Genomic DNA, 21,481 nt, shown 5'->3' on the forward strand with positions numbered 1-21,481 from the left:
AGTCATGGGAGATGGAGAGATTCATCTCAAGGGTGCATCAAGACCACTTCTATGAAGTTGTGGCCAAGAAGAAGGTGATCCCTTAGGTCCCTTTTCAAACTAAAAAAAAAGGTCAACTTTAATCAAAGGTTGGACCAAGTCCTCATGGATATCTGTGTGGAAGGAGCTCAATACAAACAGAAGATCCCACTCATAGACATGAGCATGAGGAAATTCCTCATCATGAAATCCCTGAGATGCCTCAAGGGATGCACTTTCCTCCACAAAACTATTGGGAGCAAATCAACACCTCCCTAGGAGAATTGAGTTCCAACATGGGACAACTAAGGGTGGAGCACCAAGAACATTCCATCCTCCTCCATGAAATTAGAGAAGATCAAAGAATCATAAGAGAGGAGCAACAAAGGCAAGGAAGAGATATTGAGGATCTCAAGCACTCCATAAGATCTTCAAGAGGAAGAACAAGCCGCCATCACTAAGGTGGACCCGTTCTTTAATTTCCTTGTTCTTTATTTTCCTATTTTTTGAAAATTATGCTCTATGTTTTATTTATGTTTGTGTCTTATGATCATTAGTATCTTAGTGTCTATGCCTTAAAGTTATGAATGTCCTATGAATCCATCACCTTTCTTGAATGAAAAATGTTCTTAATTGAAAAAGAGAAGAATTGCATGAATTTTAAATTTTATAACAGATTAATTATTTTGATATGGTGGCAATACTTTGACTTCTGAATGTATGCTTGAACAGTGCATATGTCTTTTGAATCTGTTGTTCATGAATATTGGCTCTTGAAAGAATGATGAAAAAAGGAGACATGTTACTGAGGATCTGAAGAATCATAAAAATGATTCTTGAAGCAAGAAAAAGCAGTGAATACAAAAAAAATGAAAAAAAAGGGGAAAAAGAAAAAAAGAAAAGAAAAAAATAATAAAGTCGTGATCCAAGGCAAAAAGAGTGTGCTTAAGAACCCTGGACACCTCTAATTGGGGACTCTAGCAAAGCTGAGTCACAATCTGAAAAGGTTCACCCAGTTATGTGTCTGTGGCATGTATGTATCCGGTGGTAATACTGGAAGACAGAGTGCTTTAGGCCACGGCCAAGACTCATAAAGTAGCTGTGTTCAAGAATCATCATACTTAACTAGGAGAGTCAATAACACTATCTGGATTCTGAGTTCCTATAGAAGCCAATCATTCTGAATTTCAAAGGATAGAGTGAGATGCCAAAACTATTCAGAGGCAAAAAGCTAAAAGCCCCGCTCATCTAATTAATACTGATCTTCATAGATGTTTTTGGAATTCATTGCATATTCTCTACTTTTTATCTTATTTGATTTTCAGTTGCTTGGGGACAAGCAACAATTTAAGTTTGGTGTTGTGATGAGCGGATAATTTATACGCTTTTTGGCATTGTTTTTAGTATGTTTTTAGTTTGTTTTAGTTAGTTTTTATTATATTTTTATTAGTTTTTTGTTAAAATTCACTTTTCTGGACTTTACTATGAGTTTGTGTGTTTTTTGTGATTTCAGGTATTTTTTGGCTGAAATTGAGGGACCTGAGCAAAAATCTGATTCAGAGGCTGAAAAGGACTGCAGATGCTGTTGGATTCTGACCTCCCTGCAGTCGAAGTGGATTTTCTGGAGCTGCAGAAGCCCAATTGGCGCGCTCTCAATTGCGTTGGAAATTAGACATCATGGGCTTTCCAGCGATGTATAATAGTCCATACTTTGCCCATGATTTGATGGCCCAAACAGGCGTTTCAATTCACCTCAAAACTTCCCGGCGTTAAACGCCGGAACTGGCACAAGAATGGGAGTTAAACGCCCAAACTGGCACCAAAGCTGGCGTTTAACTCCAAGAAAAGTCTCTACACATAGAAGCTTCAATGCTCAGCCCAAGCACACACCAGGTGGGCCCGAAAGTGGATTTTTATGTCATCTTTGTAAACCCTAAGCTACTAGTTCTCTACATATAGGACCTTTTACTATTGTATTCTTATCTTTGTAGCTATCTTTGAGTAGTCTTATGCTATCTTAGATCATTGGGAGGCTGGTCTCATGGCCATGCCTAGACCTTGTTCTTATGTATTTTCAACGGTGGAGTTTCTACACACCATAGATTAAGGTGTGGAGCTTTGCTGTACCTCGAGTATTAATGCAATTACTATTGTTCTTCTATTCAATTCAGCTTATTCTTGTTCTAAGATATCACTTGTTCTTCAACTTGATGAATGTGATGATCCGTGACACTCATCATCATTCTCACCTATGAACGTGTGCCTGACAACCACCTCCGTTCTACCTACGATTGAGTGGATATCTCTTGGATCCCTTAATCGGAATCTTTGTAGTATAAGCTAGAATTGATGGCGGCACTCAAGAGAATCCGGAAGGTCTAAACCTTGTCTGTGGTATTCTGAGTAGGATTCAATGATTGAATGACTGTGACGAGCTTCAAACTCCTGAAGGTTGGGCGTTAGTGACAGACGCAAAAGAATCACTGGATTCTATTCCAACCTGATTGAGAACCGACAGATGATTAGCCGTGCTGTGACAGAGCGCGTTGAACATTTTCACTGAAAGGACGGGACTGTAGCCACTGACAACGGTGATGCCCAACATACAGCTTGCCATGGAAAGGAGTAAGAAGGATTGGATGAAGACAGCAGGAAAGCAGAGAGACGGAAGGGACAAAGCATCTCCATACGCTTATCTGAAATTCTCACCAATGAATTACATAAGTATCTCTATCTTTATTTTATGCTTTATTCATAAATCATCCATAACCATTTGAATCTGCCTAACTGAGATTTACAAGATGACCATAGCTTTCTTCATACCAACAATCTCTGTGGGATCGACCCTTACTCGCGTAAGGTTTATTACTTGGACGACCCAGTGCACTTGCTGGTTTGTTGTGCGAAATTGTGATGAAGAGTTGAGATTGCAATTGAGCGTACCATGTTCATGGCGCCATTGATGATCACAATTCCGCGCACCAACTGTTCAAGCATACATTCAGAAGTCAAAGTATTGCCACCACATCAAAATAATTAATCTGTTATAAAATTCAAAATTCATGCAATTCTTCTCTTTTTTATTAAGAACATTTTTCATTTAAGAAAGGTGATCGATTCATAGGACATTCATAACTTTAAGGCATAGACACTAAGACACTAATGATCATAAGACACAAACATAAATAAAACATAAGCATAAAAATTCGAAAAACAGGAAAATAAAGAACAAGGAAATTAAAGAACGGGTCCACCTTAGTGATGGCGGCTTATTCTTCCTCTTGAAGATCTTATGGAATGCTTGAGCTCCTCAATGTCTCTTCCTTGCCTTTGTTGCTCCTCTCTTATGATTCTTTGATCTTCTCTAATTTCATGGAGGAGGATGGAATGTTCTTGGTGTTCCACCCTTAGTTGTCCCATGTTGGAACTCAATTCTCCTAGGGAGGTGTTGATTTGATCCCAATAATTTTGTGGAGGAAAGTGCATCCCTTGAGGCATCTCAGGGATTTCATGATGAGTGGGATCTCTTGTTTTCTCCATCCTTTTCTTAGTGATGGGCTTGTCCTCATCAATGAGGATGTCTCCCTCTATGTTAATTCCAACTGAATTACAGAGGTGACAAATGAGATGAGGGAAGGCTAACCTTGCCAAGGTATAGGACTTGTCCACCACCTTATAAAGTTATTGGGATATAACCTCATGAACTTCTACTTCCTCTCCAATCATGATGCTATGAATCATGATAGCCCGGTCTATAGTGACTTCGGACCGGTTGCTAGTGGGAATGATTGAGCGTTGGATAAACTCCAACCATCCCCTAGCCACAGGCTTGAGGTCATGCCTTCTCAGTTGAACCGGCTTCCCTCTTGAATCTTTCTTCCATTGAGCGCCCTCTTCACAAATGTCTATGAGGACTTGGTCCAACCTTTGATCAAAGTTGACCTTTCTAGTGTACGGGTGTTCATCTCCTTGCATCATGGGTAAGTTGAATGCCAACCTTACATTTTCCGGACTAAAATCTAAGCATTTCCCCCGAACCATTGTAAGCCAATTCTTTAGGTCCGGGTTCACACTTTGATCATGGTTCTTGGTGATCCATGCATTGGCATAGAACTCTTGAACCATTAAGATTCCAACTTGTTGAATGGGGTTGGTAAGAACTTCCCAACCTTTTCTTCGGATCTCATGTTGGATCTCCGGATATTCACTCTTTTTGAGTTTGAAAGGGACCTCGGGGATCACCTTCTTCATGGCCACAACTTCATGGAAGTGGTCTTGATGCACCCTTGAGATGAATCTCTCCATCTTCCATGACTCGGAGGTGGAAGCTTTTGCCTTCCCTTTCCTCTTTCTAGAGGTTTCTCCGGCCTTAGATGCCATAAATGGTTACGGAAAAACAAAAAGCAATGCTTTTACCACACCAAACTTAGAAGGTTTGCTCGTCCTCGAGCAAAAGAAGAAAGAAAATAGTAGAAGAAGAAGAAATAGAGGAGATGGAGGTGGCTTTGTTTCTCGGCCAAGGGGGAGAAGTAGTGTGTAGGTTGTGTGAAAATGAAGGAGTGAAGATGGGTTTATATAGGGGTGGAGAGAGGGGTAAGGTTCGGCCATTATGGGTGGGTTTGGGAGGGAAAGTGGTTTGAGTTTGAATGGTGAGGTAGGTGGGGTTTTTATGAAGGATGGATGTGAGTGGTGAAGAGAATGGTGGGATTTTATAGGTGAGGGGTTTTTGGGGAAGAGGTGTTGAGGTGATTGGTGAATGGGTGAAGAAGAGAGAGAGTGGTGGGGTAGGTGGGGATCCTGTGGGGTCCACAGATCCTGAGGTGTCAAGGATAATTCATCCCTGTACCAAGTGGCGAGCAAAAATGCTCCTTCTGTCATTCCTGGCGTTAAACGCCGGGCTGGTGCCCATTTCTGGCGTTTAACGCCAGCTTCTTGCCCATTCATGGCGTTAAACGCCAGTCTGGTGCCCATTTCTGGCGTTAAACACCCAGAATGGTGCCAGACTGGGCGTTAAACGCCCATTCTGCTATCTTCACTGGCGTTTAAATGCCAGCAGATTTTCCTCCAAGGTGTGCTATTTTTCTTTCTATTTTTCATCCTGTTTTTGTTTTTTCAATTGTTTTTGTGACTTCACATGATCATCAACCTATAGAAAACATAAAATAACAATGGAAAATAGATAAATAAAACATTGGGTTGCCTCCCAACAAGCGCTTCTTTAATGTCAGTAGCTTGACAGTGGGCTCTCATGGAGCCTCACAGATGTTCAGAGCAATGTTGGAACCTCCCAACACCAAACTTAGAGTTTGAATGTGGGGGTTCAACACCAAACTTAGAAGTTGGTTGTGGCCTCCCAACACCAAACTTAGAGTTTGACTCTGTTTTTGGAGAAGCTCTTCATGCTTCCTCTCTATGGTTACAGAGGGGTATCCTTGAGCCTTAAACACAAAGGATTCTTCATTCACTTGAATGATCAATTCTCCTCTGTCAACATCAATCACAGCCTTTGCTGTGGCTAGGAAGGGTCTGCCAAGGATGATAAATTCATCCATGCACTTCCTAGTCTCTAGGACTATGAAATCAGCAGGGATGTAATGGTCTTCAACCTTTACCAGAACATCCTCTACAAGTCCATAAGCTTGTTTTCTTGAATTGTCTGCCATCTCTAGTGAGATTCTTGCAGCTTGTACCTCAAAGATCCCTAGCTTCTCCATTACAGAGAGAGGCATGAGGTTTATGCTTGACCCTAGGTCACACAGAGCCTTCTCAAAGGCCATGGTGCCTATGGTACAAGGTATTGAGAACTTCCCAGGGTCCTGTCTCTTTTGAGGTAATCTCTCCCTAGTCAAGTCATCTAGTTCTTTGGTGAGCAAAGGCGGTTCATCCTCCCAAGTCTCCTTACCAAATAACTTGCCATTTAGCTTCATGATTGCTCCAAGGTACTTAGCAACTTGCTCTTCAGTGACATCTTCGTCCTTTTCAGAGGAAGAATACTCATCAGAGCTCATGAATGGCAGAAGTAAATCCAATGGAATCTCTATGGTCTCCGTGTGAGCCTCAGAGTCCCATGGTTCCTCATTAGGGAACTTATTGGAGGCCAGTGGACGTCCATTGAGGTCTTCCTCAGTGGCATTCACTGCCTCTCTCTCCTCTCCAAATTTGGCCATGTTGATGGCCTTACACTCTCCTTTTGGATTCTCTTTTGTATTGCTTGGAAGAGTACTAAGAGGGAGTTCAGTAACTTTCTTACTCAGCTGACCCACTTGTGCCTCCAAGTTTCTAATGGAGGACCGTGTTTCAGTCATGAAACTTTGAGTGGTTTTGATTAGATCAGAGACCATGGTTGCTAAGTCAGAGTGGCTCTGCTTAGAATTCTCTGTCTGTTGCTGAGAAGATGATGGAAAAGGCTTGCTATTGCCAAACCTGTTTCTTCCACCATTATTGTTGTTGAAACCTTGTTGAGGTCTCTATTGATCCTTCCATGGGAGATTTGGATGATTTCTCCATGAAGGATTATAGGTGTTTCCATAGGGTTCTCCCATGTAATTCACCTCTTCCATTGAAGGGTTCTCACGATCATAAGCTTCTTCTTTAGATGAAGCGTCCTTAGTACTGCCTGGTGCAGCTTGCATTCCAGACAGACTTTGAGAAATCATATTGACTTGCTGAGTCAATATTTTGTTCTGAGCCAGTATGGCATTCAGAGTATCAATCTCAAGAACTCTTTTCGTCTGATTTGTCCTATTGTTCACATGATTCCTTTCAGAAGTGTACATGAATTGGTTATTTGCAACTATTTCAATGAGTTCTTGAGCTTCTGCAGGCGTCTTCTTCGGATGAAGAGATCCTCCAGCAGAGCTGTCCAATGACATCTTGGACAGTTCAGACAGACCATCATAGAAGATACCTATGATGCTCCATTCAGAAAGCATGTCAGAAGGACACTTTCTGATCAATTGTTTGTATCTTTCCCAAGCTTCATAGAGGGATTCACATTCCTTCTGTCTGAAGGTTTGGACTTCCACTCTAAGCTTACTCAATTTTTGAGGTGGAAAGAACTTTGCCAAGAAGGCATTGACTAGCTTTTTCCAAGAGTTCAGGCTTTCTTTAGGTTGTGAGTCCAACCATATCCTAGCTCTGTCTCTTACAGCAAAAGGGAATAGCATAAGTCTGTAGACCTCAGAGTCAACCCCATTGGTCTTGACAGTGTCACAGATTTGCAAGAATTCAGCTAAAAACTGATGAGGATCTTCCAATGGAAGTCCATGGAATTTGCAATTCTGTTGCATTAAAGAAACTAATTGAGGCTTAAGCTCAAAGTTGTTTGCTCCAATGGCAGGGATAGAGATGCTTCTCCCATAGAAGTCGGGAGTAGGTGCAGTAAAGTCACCCAGCACCTTCCTTGCATTGTTGGCATTGTTGTTGTTTTCGGCTGCCATGTCTTCTTCTTATTTGAAGATTTCTGTTACGTCCTCTACAGAGAGTTGTGCTTTAGCTTCTCTTAACTTTCGCTTCAAGGTCCTTTCAGGTTCAGGGTCAGCCTCAACAAGAATGCTTTTGTCTTTGCTCCTGCTCATATGAAAGAGAAGAGAACAAGAAAATATGGAATCCTCTATGTCACAGTATAGAGATTCTTTGAGGTGTCAGAGGAAAAGAAAAATAGAAGGAAGAGGTAGAAGAATTCGAACTTATCAAGAAAGATAGAGTTCGAATTGTGCATTGAGGAGGAGTGTTAGTCCATAAATAGAAGGATGTGAGAAGAGGGGAAGAAATTTTCGAAAATTAAAGTTGGGAAAGAAATAAAGTGATTTTGAAAAAGATTTTGAAATTAGAAATCAAAAAGATATGATTGAAAAATTAATTTTGACAAAAAAATGTGATAAAAAGATATGATTGAAAAGATATAGTTTTAAAAAGATATGATTGAGAAGATATGATTTGAAAAACAATTTAAAAAGATTTGATTTTTAAAATTAATGACTTGGCTAACAAGAAATTTAAAAGATATGATTCAGACATTAAACCTTTCTCAACAGAAAAGGGAACGTAATTGAAATGTTGAATCAAATCATTAATTGTTAGCAAGTATTTTTGAAAATGGAAAGAAATTGATTTTGAAAATATATGATTGAAAAGATATGATTTGAAAAATATTTGATTTTGAAAAATTTTGAAAACTTGAAAAAAAATTTGAAGTAAAAACAAAATCTTCCCTCTTGTGCCATCCCGGCGTTAAATGCCCAGAATGGTATCCATTTTGGCGTTTAACGCCCAAAATGCTACCCTTTTGGGCGTTAAACGCCCAGCCAGGTACCCTGGCTGGCATTTAAACGCCAGTTTTCCTTCCTCACAGGGCGTTTTGAACGCCCAGCTTTTTCTGTGTAATTCCTTTGCTGTATGTTCTGAATATTCAATTCTCTGTATTATTGACTTGAAAAGACACAAAGAAAATTTTTTTTTTGAATTTTTAATGATGAGGAATAATCAAAGTGCAACTAAAATCAAATAAACAATGCATGCAAGACACCAAACTTAGAAGTTTGTATACTATTGACACTAACAAATTGAGAATGCATATGAGAAACAACAAAACACTCAAGACAAGAGAATTTAAAGATCAGAGCAAGGAAATCATCAAGAACAACTTGAAGATCAATGAAGAACATAATGCATGTAATTTTCAAAAATTAGAAGAATAAAGACATGCAATTGACACCAAACTTAAAATTAGACACTAGACTCAAACAAGAAACAAAAAAAATATTTTTGATTTTAAGATTTTATATTTTTTTTGGATTTTTTCAAAAATTATATGGAAAAGAAAATAAAGAGATTCAAAATTTTTAATAAGAATTCCAAGAATCATGCAATGTTAGTCTAAAGCTTTAGTCTAAAGAAATTAGACATGGCTAGCCAAGCTTCAGCAGGACATTACATTCAAGAGCTAAATTGATGAGAATCAATCAGCTTTGGTGATGATGAAAACATCACCTTGAAACTCTATAATTCATTCTTAAAAATTCTGAAGAAAAGATACCTAATCTAAGCAACAAGATGAACCGTCAGTTGTCCAAACTCAAACAATCCCCGGCAACAGCGCCAAAAACTTGGTGTTGTTGTCGGATCAAAACTTCGCACTGTTATTGCAGGGAACAAATGCGAAATTGTAGTTAAGACATTTAATTCCCCGGCAACGGCGCCAAAAACTTGGTGCACAAAATTGTGATCATCAATGGCGCCATCAACATGGTACGCTCAATTGCAATCTCAACTCTTTATCACAACTTCACACAACTAACCAGCAAGTGCACTGGGTCGTCCAAGTAATAAACCTTACGCAAGTAAGGGTCGATCCCACGGAAATTGTTGGTACGAAGCAAGCTATGGTCATCTTGTAAATCTCAGTCAAGCGGATTCAAATGGTTATGGAGGATTAATGATTAAAAGATAAATAAAACATAAAATAAAGATAGAGATACTTATGTAATTCATTGGTGAGAATTTCAGATAAGCGTATGAAAGGATTAGTGTTGGTTTGGAAACTATACTTGCAACGAGATTTCATTTGTAAAATTCTAAACCGTCAAAAATCCAATCATCAACTGTCTTCATCCAATCCTTCTTACTCCTTTCCATGACAAGCTGTATGTTGGGCATCACCGTTGTCAATGGCTACAGTCCCGTCCTCTCAGTGAAAATATTCAATGCGCTCTGTCACAACACGGCTATTCAGCTGTCAGTTCTCGATCATGTCGGAATAGATTCCAGTGATTATTTTGCGTCTGTCACTAACGCCCCACAATCGCAAGTTTGAAGCTCGTCACAGTCATTCAATCCTTGAATCCTACTCAGAATACCACAGACAAGGTTTAGACCTTCCGGATTCTCAAGAATGCCGCCATCAATTCTAGCTTATACCACGAAGATTCTGATTAAAGAATCTAAGAGATAAACATTCAAGCCTTGTTTGCTTGTAGAACGGAAGTGGTTGTCAGGCACGCGTTCATAAGTGAGAATGATGATAAGCGTCACATAATCATCACATTCATCATGTTCTTTGGTATGAATGAATATCTTAGAACAAGAATAAGCTGAATTGAATAGAAGAACAGTAGTAATTGCATTAATACTCGAGGTACAGCAGAGCTCCACACCTTAATCTATGGTGTGTAGAAACTCCACCGTTGAAAATACATAAGTACAAGGTCTAAGCATGGCCGAGAGGCCAGCCCCCAATGATCTAAGAACTAGACGTCCAAAGATGAAAATACAATAGCAAAAGGTCCTATTTGTAGAGAACTAGTAGCTTAGGGTTTACAAAGATGAGTAAATGACATAAAAATTCACTTTCGGGCCCACTTGGTGTGTGCTTGGGCTGAGCATTGAAGCTTTCATGTGTAGAGACTTTTTTTGGAGTTAAACACCAGCTTTTTTGCCAGTTTGGGCGTTTAACTCCCATTCTTGTGCTAGTTCCGGCGTTTAACGCCGGGCAGTTTTGAGCTGATTTGGAACGCCGATTTGGGCCATCAAATCTCGAGAAAAGTATGGACTATTATACATTTCTGGAAACCCCAGAATGTGTACTTTTCAACGCAATTAAGAGCGCGCCAATTGGGCTTATGTAGCTCCAGAAAATTCACTTCGAGTGCAGGGAGGTCAGAATTCAACAACATCTGCAGTCCTTTTAAGCCTCTGAATCAGATTTTTGCTCAGGTCCCTCAATTTCAGCCAGAAAATACTTGAAATCATAGAAAAACACACAAACTCATAGTAATGTCCAGAAAAGTGAATTTTAACTAAAAACTAACAAAAATATAATAAAAACTAACTAAAACATACTAAAAACATATTAAAAACAATGTCAAAAAGTGTATAAATTATCCGCTCATCAGTATTCCATTTATCACTGCCCAGTTTTCGAAATTCTCCACTATTACACGTTTTTGGGTAGTTAGTGTTGAAATCTTGTGATTTTGGGTGTTTAAGGATACTCCAACATGGATTCTAAGCGGGTTCTATCCCTACTTCATATGGGCTGAGGTAAGAAGTACTCAAACCCTTGTGATTTATCATTTTTATGAGCCCTAGGTTGATGTATGTATGTGAAATTGGTTATGTTAGTGTATTTGGTGATTTTGATGCACAATTGGGAGGTTGGTGTTGTTTGTGGAGCTTTGGTGAGGCTTGGAGCTAAGTGTTGGTAGAGACTTCTATAAAAGAGGCTCAATTGGTTTGGCAACAAGAGGTATGGTTTAAGTTTCATTTAAGTACCGTGTGGTGTGATGAGAATTCCTAGGCTAGATGCCCCTAGGATTAAGTTTGGATTGTGTAGATGGTTGGTGCTAATATGCATAGTTGGTATGTAATGTGAATTAATGATTGGATTGAGAATTGTGTGGCCTCGTATGCTTGGTGTATTGAAAATTTGATGTATTGGGTAATGAGTATTGATTGGTGGTTTATGCATTTAAATTGTGAAATTGGACCGGAGGCCGGAAAGAGGTAAGGAAGGTAAATTGATGTGTGCATTGTATGATGACATAAGTGATTGGATGAATTTCAGATAATGAATATATGAATGATTGGGTTGGTTATTGAATAATAAGGTGTGAGGAGTTAAAGTGTGGAATTTGGTAATTTTGGATGAAATTATATAGATGAGGTATGTTTGGTTTTGGTTGAGATACATTATGTGGTCATATATGTGATTATGATTATTGATGTCTTGATGGTATGATGATGCATGAGAGATATGTATGTTGTGATATATGCTTGAGGAATGATTAAGGTTGATTTGTGGGTGAAACCATGTAATAGTGAGTATGATATTAATTATGTATAATGATGGTTGATTGGAAATAGTATTGTTGGAAATTGGGATGAGGAAGGATGTTTGACATGTTAATGTGTTTGTAATTTTGCCATTTGTTTGAAATGGGTAAAAATAGTTATATGGCAGTTTTGTGAATTGTGGTAAGGTGTTAATGTATGAGTTGAGGAGGCTTGATGTTGATTTTGGTATATTTTGATTGATTTCAAAAAAGGTTGAAATTGGCATGCTTTGGTTGATTTTGAAAAGAGTTGAAAATTGCTTGTTTTGAAAATGGCACTTTTGTGGTTTTGTATGAAAATATGGTTTTTGGGTATACTTTGACGGAATATAACTTGGACTCTGGATCCCCGTTTTATGCCAAACTCATTTAGAAATAAAATTGGATCCGGGGTGTCCATGCCGTTCGAAGAGCGGGCGAAAAATGATTTAAAACGAGGAAGTTATATCCGTTGAAAGATTGGGGGTTTAATTTGTGAATTCTACAGCTTTTAACTTAGAAAAATTTTTAGCAGAATGCTCCCCCCCACGCATACGCGTGCTTGACGCGTACGCATCGCTTTTCAAGAAGGCACCATCCACGCGTGCGCATCGATGCGCTGCACCCAATGCCGAGAAATTTTTCTCGAGAGTTGTGCTAGAGTTGTGCCAATTTTGTGTGTGGGCACAAACGCACCCACGCGTACGCGTGGCTGACGCGTGCGCGTCCCTTTGTGCGAGAAATTTTTCCACCCACGCGTACGCGTAGGCGACGCATACGCGTCGATGAACATTGTGGCCATCCACGTGTGCGCGTGGAGGACACGTACGCGTGACCCTGTTTTCATGCCAAAGTTGATTTTTGAGTTTTAAAAGCCAAATCTCATACTTCTAAGCCTCCGATCTCACCCCTTATGTATTAAATCATTATGATATGCCTAGCAATGAGAAAGGAGCTAAGGGATATGGTAGCTTACGAATGAAGCAAGGGGAAAAGTTATGATCAAGGATGATCAAAGATGATTATATGACATATGGAGGATGACGGTGGAAGTACCGTGTATGCCATGAGCCGAAGAGCTATATTTATTGATAAATGGCTGGTTCTTGATTGAACCATGAGCCGGATGGCTGAGTTATTGCCGGGTACGGCGGAGCCATATTGATAAATTGGCTAGTTCTTGATTGAACTGTGAGACGGATGGCTGAGTTATTGCCGGGTTACGGCAAAGCCATTATTGATTATGGCAGAGTATAAATGCATATATGATTAATGAACGAATGTGATAAATGAATAATGATGGAAAATGTTGAATGTGAGTATGCTTGTGTTTTCTCTCTGGTTGTAAAGGTGACAGGGCACCAATACCCTCTAATGGCGACAGGGCGCATATACCCTCTAATAGCGACAGGGCACAATTCCCTCTAATGATATCAATGACTATGCCCGGGTTAGCTACCGGACACGCCGGGTTGGCTTGATAACCGATAGATGATATCATCAGCCATAAGGCAGGCATTCATCATTTGCATATGTTTGATTTTTTGGGTTTGCCTATTTGTTTTGGATTTCTACATCATATATGCTATGTTACCTGATTATGTGCTACTTGTTCTACCTGTACCTTATTTGTGTATTACATGCCTGTATTGCTTGTGTTTGTACAACTGAGAGGCCCCTCATGCTGGTGTCGGTGGATATTGATGGCTATTCTTGATGAAATGAATTGATGATGCGTTTGCATGATGATGATGATCATTAAATGAGATAATTTGAGCTCCATGGGTAGACACAGTGATGTGGTTTCACTAGCTCCAGGTGAGGGTATGATGTATTGATATAGAATTGTTGAGGTAGAACAACTGGTGATGGTTTTCTTATGATTCTGAGTCTTATTCGTGGAAGAGTCAGCGAGTTGTGAAACATGTGAAACATGAATTAGATTTAGCACTCCCTTATGACAGTTGCCTATTCATGGATTAGCGAGAACCTAAGATGGATAATTGGTGAAAAAGTTTAGGATGCTTAGTGAGTTTTTATTGCAGTGTATTGTATTTATTTGGCACTTTTACCGTACTGGGAACCCATGGTCTCGGGGTTCTCATTCCGTATATATCTCTTGTTTTTCAGATACAGGTCCAGGTGCTCAAAAGTGAGTTGTGGGTCGTCTGAGAGACGGTGAAGATCTTTATTTTCTCTACTTTGTGTTTTTCTTAGAATCTCTCCACCTTTGTTTCAAAAAGATTATATTATGTATTGAACTCTTTTGAACTTGCCTATAGAGGCTCTCATGTTTCCTTTGGGAGAGATTAGGATATACTGTTGTCAACTACTTTCATACTGTACCCTAGCCGGCCTAAACTTCGCGGGTCGCGACTAGTGGCTATTTACCTATGTTATATATATCTATCTGTTATCTATCTCTGAATCTCCTTTATACCTTGTCCGTATATGGCTTTTGGCTTCACGGTTTATCTTTCTGTTGTCGAAACATGAGTAATACGTCTTCACGATTTTATTTCTACTCTTTTCAGGCTTCTCGATTAATACTCCTTTCGAAATTACCTATATTTATATATTAAAAATCCACCTGAGAGTCGTACCACCATAGTATCATTGACTTATGACTCGAGCATAAGGATTTGAATACTAGGGTGTTACGTTATAGTATCAGAGCAGTTCATCCTCGTGAGCCTGAGGGATGGAACTGCTTATGCTTAAGTGCATACTCTGAGTCTATGCCTGTGCTAGTTAGGGTATCTAACCGATACATCTAGCATGAAGTCAATGAGTGTACCTTTGGTACTTTGAAACACTATACTTCCGATATTGAGACTGATCAACTTGATATCGATTGTTTGGTGTGTATAGGAACCAGATGGTGCCTCGTGGACCCGGTCGGGGACGTGAGAGAGATCGTACTAGTACTCAGGAACCGGAAATCAACCCGAATAACCTGGTAAACCTTATGGCGGTGTTGGAGAATATGGCTGCTGCTATGTAGGCCACTGCGGAGGCTCTTGGGCAACAGATAAACAATAATGGCAATGGTAGAAGTGGAGCTTAGGGCCCGATGACACTGGCAACTTTCTTAAAGGTTAATCCACCTAAGTTCAAGGGAACCACCAATCCGACTGAAGCTGATACCTGGTTTCAGGCTATGGAGCAAGCACTGCAAGCGCAGTTGGTACCCGAGGAGTAGTGTGTTGAATTTGCTACCTATCTGCTTACTGGGGAAGCATTGCATCGGTGGCAAGGGGCCCGACACCTCCTGCAGCAGGGGGATGATCCTATCACCTAGTGTGCCTTCCAAGTGGAATTTTATAAGAAGTACTTCCCGAATTCTACTAGAACGGCCAAGGAACTTGAATTACTACAGCTGAAGCAGGGTACAATGTCCGTATCTGAGTATACGGATAAATTTGAGGAGTTATTCAGGTTTTCTCGTATGTGTCAAGGAACCCCAGGAGACTTCGAAGAATGGAAGTGTATTAAGTATGAGGGAGGACTTCGAAGTGAAATCCTGAGCTCCGTTGGACCGATGGAGATTAGGGTCTTCCTCGAACTTGTGAACAAGAGCCGTATTGCTGAAGAATTTGTGAGGAAGGCTGTTGAGGTGAAGAATGACCGTCGGAAGTCCCACCACAAGGAGCACAATCAAGAATACCCAACAAGGGGTCAAGAGTTTAAGAGAAGAGGATACCCACAAAGTTTTCCCCAAGGGTGAAATGACCTTGCGACGAATAAGAATTCCCAAGGAAAAGGTAGGGGAAAACAGATAGTGGCTGCTTCAGATGTTTTGAGCTGTCAGAGATGTAGAGGTCATCACCCAAATAGGCCGTGTCGTTATGGTTTGGGTTTGTGTTATAATTGCGGAAAGCTAGGACGACATTTGGTCAGAGATTGCCCACATCGGAAGGACCGGGAAACTGCTAGGTCCGATTCTCGTACCTGAGGTAATAAGAAAACTGATAACTTAATTATTTACCACTTTAGACAATGCTGAAGGCTGGTATTCACTCATAATACATGGTCGAATGAAAAATTATGATCTGTTCTAGATAACCCTAAGTTATCTTAATAGAAGGTTTGGTGAGCATAAATGATTAGGTAGGCCTTTAATGGAAAGCAACCTCAGAGTGGAATGACTTGTGGGCGATGTGAAAGCCATCATCCGGGAACTCCGTGTCGAGCTGGATTAGGATTTTGCCATGGTTGTAGAGAAGTCGGTGGTGCACGAAATTGTGATCTCAATGGCGCCAACAACTTGGTACGCATAATTGTAATATCACTCTTTTTCACAACTTCGCACAACTAGCCAGCAAGTGCACTGGGTCGTCCAAGTAATAAACCTTACGTGAGTAAGGGTCGATCCCACGGAGAATGTCGGCTTGAAGCAAGCTATGGTCATCTTGTAAATCTCAGTCAGGCGGATTCAAATGGTTATGGAGTTTTAATAATTAAAAGATAAATAAATATAAAATAAAGATAGAGATACTTATGCAATTCATTGGTGGGAATTTCAGATAAGCATATGGAGATGCGTGATTCCTTCTGAATATCTGCTTTCCTACTGCCTTTATCCAATCCTTTATACTCCTTTCTATGGCAAGCTGTATGTTGGGTCTCACCGTTGTCAATGGCTACTTCCAATCCTCTCAGTGAAAATGGTCTTCTACGGTTTCTGTACGGCTAATCAACTATCGGATTTCTCGTCTCGGATGAAAAATACCATGCATAGATATCGTATGGCTAATCAGCTGTTGGTTATCGATTGTGTAGGAATAGGATTTACTATCCTTTTGTGTCTGTCACCACGCCCTACAGTCGCGAGTTTGAATCTCGTCACAGTCATCCCATCCCAGATCCTACTCGAAATACCACAGACAAGGTTTAGACTTTTTGGATCTCGAGAATGCTGCCAATGGATTCTAGCCTATACCACGGAGGTTCCAATCTCAGATTCAGATGCCCCATTGTCAGAGGGGAGTCGATGTGAATCGTTGATTAGAAACCCAAGAGATATACATTCAAGCTTGTCTTCATGTAGAACGGAAGTGGTTGTCAATCACGCGTTCATAAGTGAGAATGGTGATGAGTGTCACATAATCATCACATTCATCATGTTCTTGTGTGCGAATGAATATATTAGAATACGAATAAGCATGAATTGAATAGAAAACAGTAGTACTTTGCATTAATACTCGAGGAACAGTAGAGCTCCACACCTTAATCTATGGTGTGTAGAAACTCCACCGTTGAAAATACATAAGTGAAAATAGTGTAGGCATGGTCGAATGGCCAGCCTCCCAAAACGTGAACAATGGTCCAAAGATGTTCCAAAAGATCGCTAGTACAATAGTAAAAAGTTCTATTTATACTAACTAGTTACTAGGGTTACAAAAACGAGTAAATGATGCAGAAATCCACTTTCGGGCCTACTTGGTGTGTGCTGGGGCTAAGCATTGAAGCTTTCATGTAGAGACTTTTCTTGGAGTTAAACACCAGTTTGTAACTTGTTTCTGGCATTTGACTCTGGCTTGCAACTTGTTTCTGGCGTTTAACGCTAGAATAAGGCAGAAAGCTGGCATTGAACGTCAGTTTGCATCGTCTAAACTCGAGCAAAGTATGAACTATTATATATTGCTGGAAAGCCCTAGATGTCTACTTTCCAACTCAATTGAGAGAGAACCATTTGGGTTTCTGTAGCTCCAAAAATTCCATTTCGAGTGCAGGGAGGTCAGAATCCAACAACATCAGCAGTCCTTTCTCAGTCTCTGAATCATATTTTTGCTCAGGTCCCTCAATTTCAACCAGAAAATACCTGAAATCATAGAAAAACACACAAACTCATAGTAAAGTCTAAAAATGTGAATTTTGCTTAAAAACTAATAGAAATATACTAAAAAGTAGCTAGATCCTACTAAAAACTACCTAAAAATAATGCCAAAAAGCATATAAATTATCCGCTCATCACAACACCAAACTTAAATTGTTGCTTGTCCCCAAGCAACTGAAAACAAAATAGGATAAAAAGAAGCGAATATACAATGAATCTCATAATATCAATGAAACTTAGTCCCAATTAGATGACCGGGGCTAGTAGATTTTTGCCTCTAAACAGTTTCGGCATCTCACTTTATCCTTTGAAATTCAGAATGATTGGAATCTATAGGAACTCAGAATTTTAGATAGTGTTATTGATTCTCCTAGTTCAGTATGTTGATTCTTGAATACAACTAATTTATGAGTCTTGGCCGTGGCCCTAAGCACTTTGTTTTCCAGTATTACCACCAGATACATAAATACCACAGACACATAACTGGGTGAACCTTTTCAGATTGTGACTCAGCTTTGCTAAAGTCCCCAGTTAGAGGTGTCCAGATTTCTTAAGCACACTCTTTTTGCTTTGGATCACGACTTTAACCACTCAGTCTCAAGCTTTTCACTTGGACCTTCATGACACAAGCACATGGTTAGGGACAGCTTGATTTAGCCACTTAAGCCTGGATTTTATTTCCTTGGGCCCTCCTATCTATTAATGCTTAAAGCCTTGGATCCTTTTTACCCTTGTCTTTTGGTTTAAAGGGCTATTGGCTTTTTCTGCTTGCTTTTTCTTTTTCTTTTTCTTTTTTTTTGCCATTTTTTTGCTACTTTTTTTTCACTACTTTTTCTTGCTTCAAGAATCAATTTCATGATTTTTCAGATTATCAATAACATTTTTCTTTGTTCATCATTCTTTCAAGAGCCAACAATTTTAACATTCATAAACTTTACTATCAAAAATATGCACTGTTCAAGCATTCATTCAGAAAACAAAAAGTATTGCCACCACATCAAAATAATTGAACTAATTTCAAGATAAAATTTGAAATTCAAGTACTTCTTGTTATTTTGTAATTAGGCACAATTTTCATTTAAGATAGGTGAAGGATTCATGGAATTATTCATAGCTTTAAGACATAGACACTAGACACTAATGATCATATAATAAAGACACAAAATATAGCCAAACATAAAGCTCAAAACCGAAAATAGAAAAATAAATAGGCAAGGAGATTAAGGAATGAGTCCACCTTATGGAAGGTGGCGTTTTCCCCTTGAAGAACCAATGGTGCTCTTGAGCTCCTCTATGTATCTTCCTTGCCTTTATTTCTCCTCCCTCATAGCTCTTTGATCTTCTCTAATCTCATGGAGAATGATGGAGTGCTCTTGGTGCTCCACCCTTAGTTGGTCCATGTTATAACTCAAGCCTTCCAGAGAGGTGTTGAGTTTCTCCAAATAGTTATGTGGAGGAAATTGCATCCCTTGAGGCATCTCAGGGATTTCATGAGGAATTTCCTCATGCTCTTGTTGAGGTCCATGAGTGGGCTCTCTTGTTTGCTCCGTCCTTTTTTTAGTGATGGGCTTGTCCTCCTCAATGAGGATGTCTCCTTCTATGTCAATCCCAGTCAAATTGCATAGGTGACAAATGAGATGAGAAAAGGCTAACCTTGCCAAGGTGGATAACTTGTCAGGTGGATGACTTGTTAGCCACCTTGTAGAGTTCTAGAGGTATGATCTCATGAACTTCCACTTCCTCCCCAATCATGATACTATGGATCATGATGGCCCGATCCACAGTCACTTCAGATCAGTTGCTAGTAGGAATAATGGAGCGTTGGATGAATTCCAACCATCCTCTAGCCACAGGCTTAAGGTCCGGTCTTCTCAATTAAACCGGATTGCCTCTTGAGTTTCTTTTCCATTGAGCTCCTTCCACACATATGTCCATGAGGACTTGGTCCAACCTTTGATCAAAGTTGACCCTTCTAGTGTAGGGGCGTGCGTTTTCTTGCATCATTGGCAAGTGGAACGCCAACCTTACATTTTCCAGACTGAAATCTAAGTATTTCTCCCAAACCATTGTAAGCCAATTCTTTGGGTTCAGGTTCATACTTTGATCATAGTTCCTAGTGATCCATGCATTGGCATAAAACTCTTGAACCACTAAGATTCTAACTTGTTGAATGGGGTTGGTGAGAACTTCCAAACCACTTCTTCGGATCTCATCTCGGATCTCCGGATACTCATTTTTCTTGAGCATGAAAGGGACCTCAGGGATCACCTTTTTCTTGGCCACAACTTTATAGAAGTGGTCTTGATGGACCTTTGAGATGAATCTCTCCATCTCCCATGACTCGGAGGTGGAAGCTTTTGCCTTTCCTTTCCTCTTTCTAGAGGTTTCTTCGGCCTTAGGTGCCATAAATGGTTATGAAAAAACAAAAAAGCAATGCTTTTACCACACCAAACTTAAAAGGTTTGCTCATCCTCGAGCAAAAGAAGAAAGAAAGAAGGGGGAGAAGAAAAAAATAGAGGAGATAGAGGGAGATAGTGGTTCGGCCAAGGGGTAGGAGAGTGTTTGTGATGTGTTAAAGTGAAGGAGTGAAGAGGGTTATTGATAAACCCCATTTGTAGGGTTTATCTTGTATTGATTTGTGGGGATTTTATCACCTTTTACCCACATTTATTCAATAAAATAGCATGGTTTTGTATATTCTCCTTTAATTGTGCTTTAGAGTGAAAACATGCTTTTTAGGTCTTAAAATAGCTAAATGTAATTTACCTTGATTCCATTAGATGCCTTGATATGTTTGTTAAGTGATTTCAAATTTAGGAGGCAAAGATTGGATCAAGGAAATGAAGAAAAAGCATGTAAAGTTGGAGAACTCATGAACAAAAGATGGAACCAAAAAGTTGTCAAGCCTGATCTCTTCGCACTTAATTGACCATAACTTGAGCTACAGAGGTCCAAATGATGCGGTTTCAGTTGGGTTAGAAAGCTAACATCCGGAGCTTCGAAATGATATAAGATTTACCATAGTTGCATTGCGTATAAGGGCGCGCAGGCCCACAGTATGCGGACGAGCCGATGGTTGCACATAATTCACTTAATGCAACTCGTGACCAGCGATTTTAGAAGCCTTGTGGGCCCAATCCAACTCATTTCTGATGCTATTTAAGCCAAGGATTGAAGAGGGATGAGACATCTAGTTACCATTAGTTTAGTTTAGCTTAGTTTTGGAGGGAAAGTTAGTTTTAGAGAGAGAAGCTCTCACTTCTCTCTAGGATTAGGATTAGGATTAGCTTAGTTCTTAGATCTAGGTTTTTAATTCATCTTCTTCTACTTCTACTCTTCAATTCATTGTTGTTACATTCATCATTCTTCTATTATTTTGTTGTAATTTTCTTTATGTTGTTCCTATACTTTGTTATAGATCTACTCTTGCTCCTTCTCTTTTCTTTCCATTCAATTAGAGGTAATTCATAATAATTGTGTTTCTTTTAATTATTGTTGTTAATTCATTGCAATAATTGTTGTTAGATTTCATTGTTGTTGTCAATTTACTATGCTTTTCTTTCATGCCTTCTAAGTATTTGATAAAATGCTTGGTTGGATTTTAGTATAGATTTTGTTCCTCTTGGCCTAGGTAGAGTAGTTAGTGACTCTTGAGTTATCTAATTCCTTTGTTCATTGATAATTAGAAGTTGCTAATTGATTTGAATGCCTCTAAAGCTAGTCTTTCCTTTCAGAGTTGATTAGGACTTGAGGAATCAAATTGATTCATCCACTTAACTTTCCTCCATGGTTAGAAGTTAACTAAGTGGTAGCA

This window comes from Arachis stenosperma, chromosome 9, assembly GCF_014773155.1.
Source record: "Arachis stenosperma cultivar V10309 chromosome 9, arast.V10309.gnm1.PFL2, whole genome shotgun sequence".
NCBI lineage: Eukaryota > Viridiplantae > Streptophyta > Magnoliopsida > Fabales > Fabaceae > Arachis > Arachis stenosperma.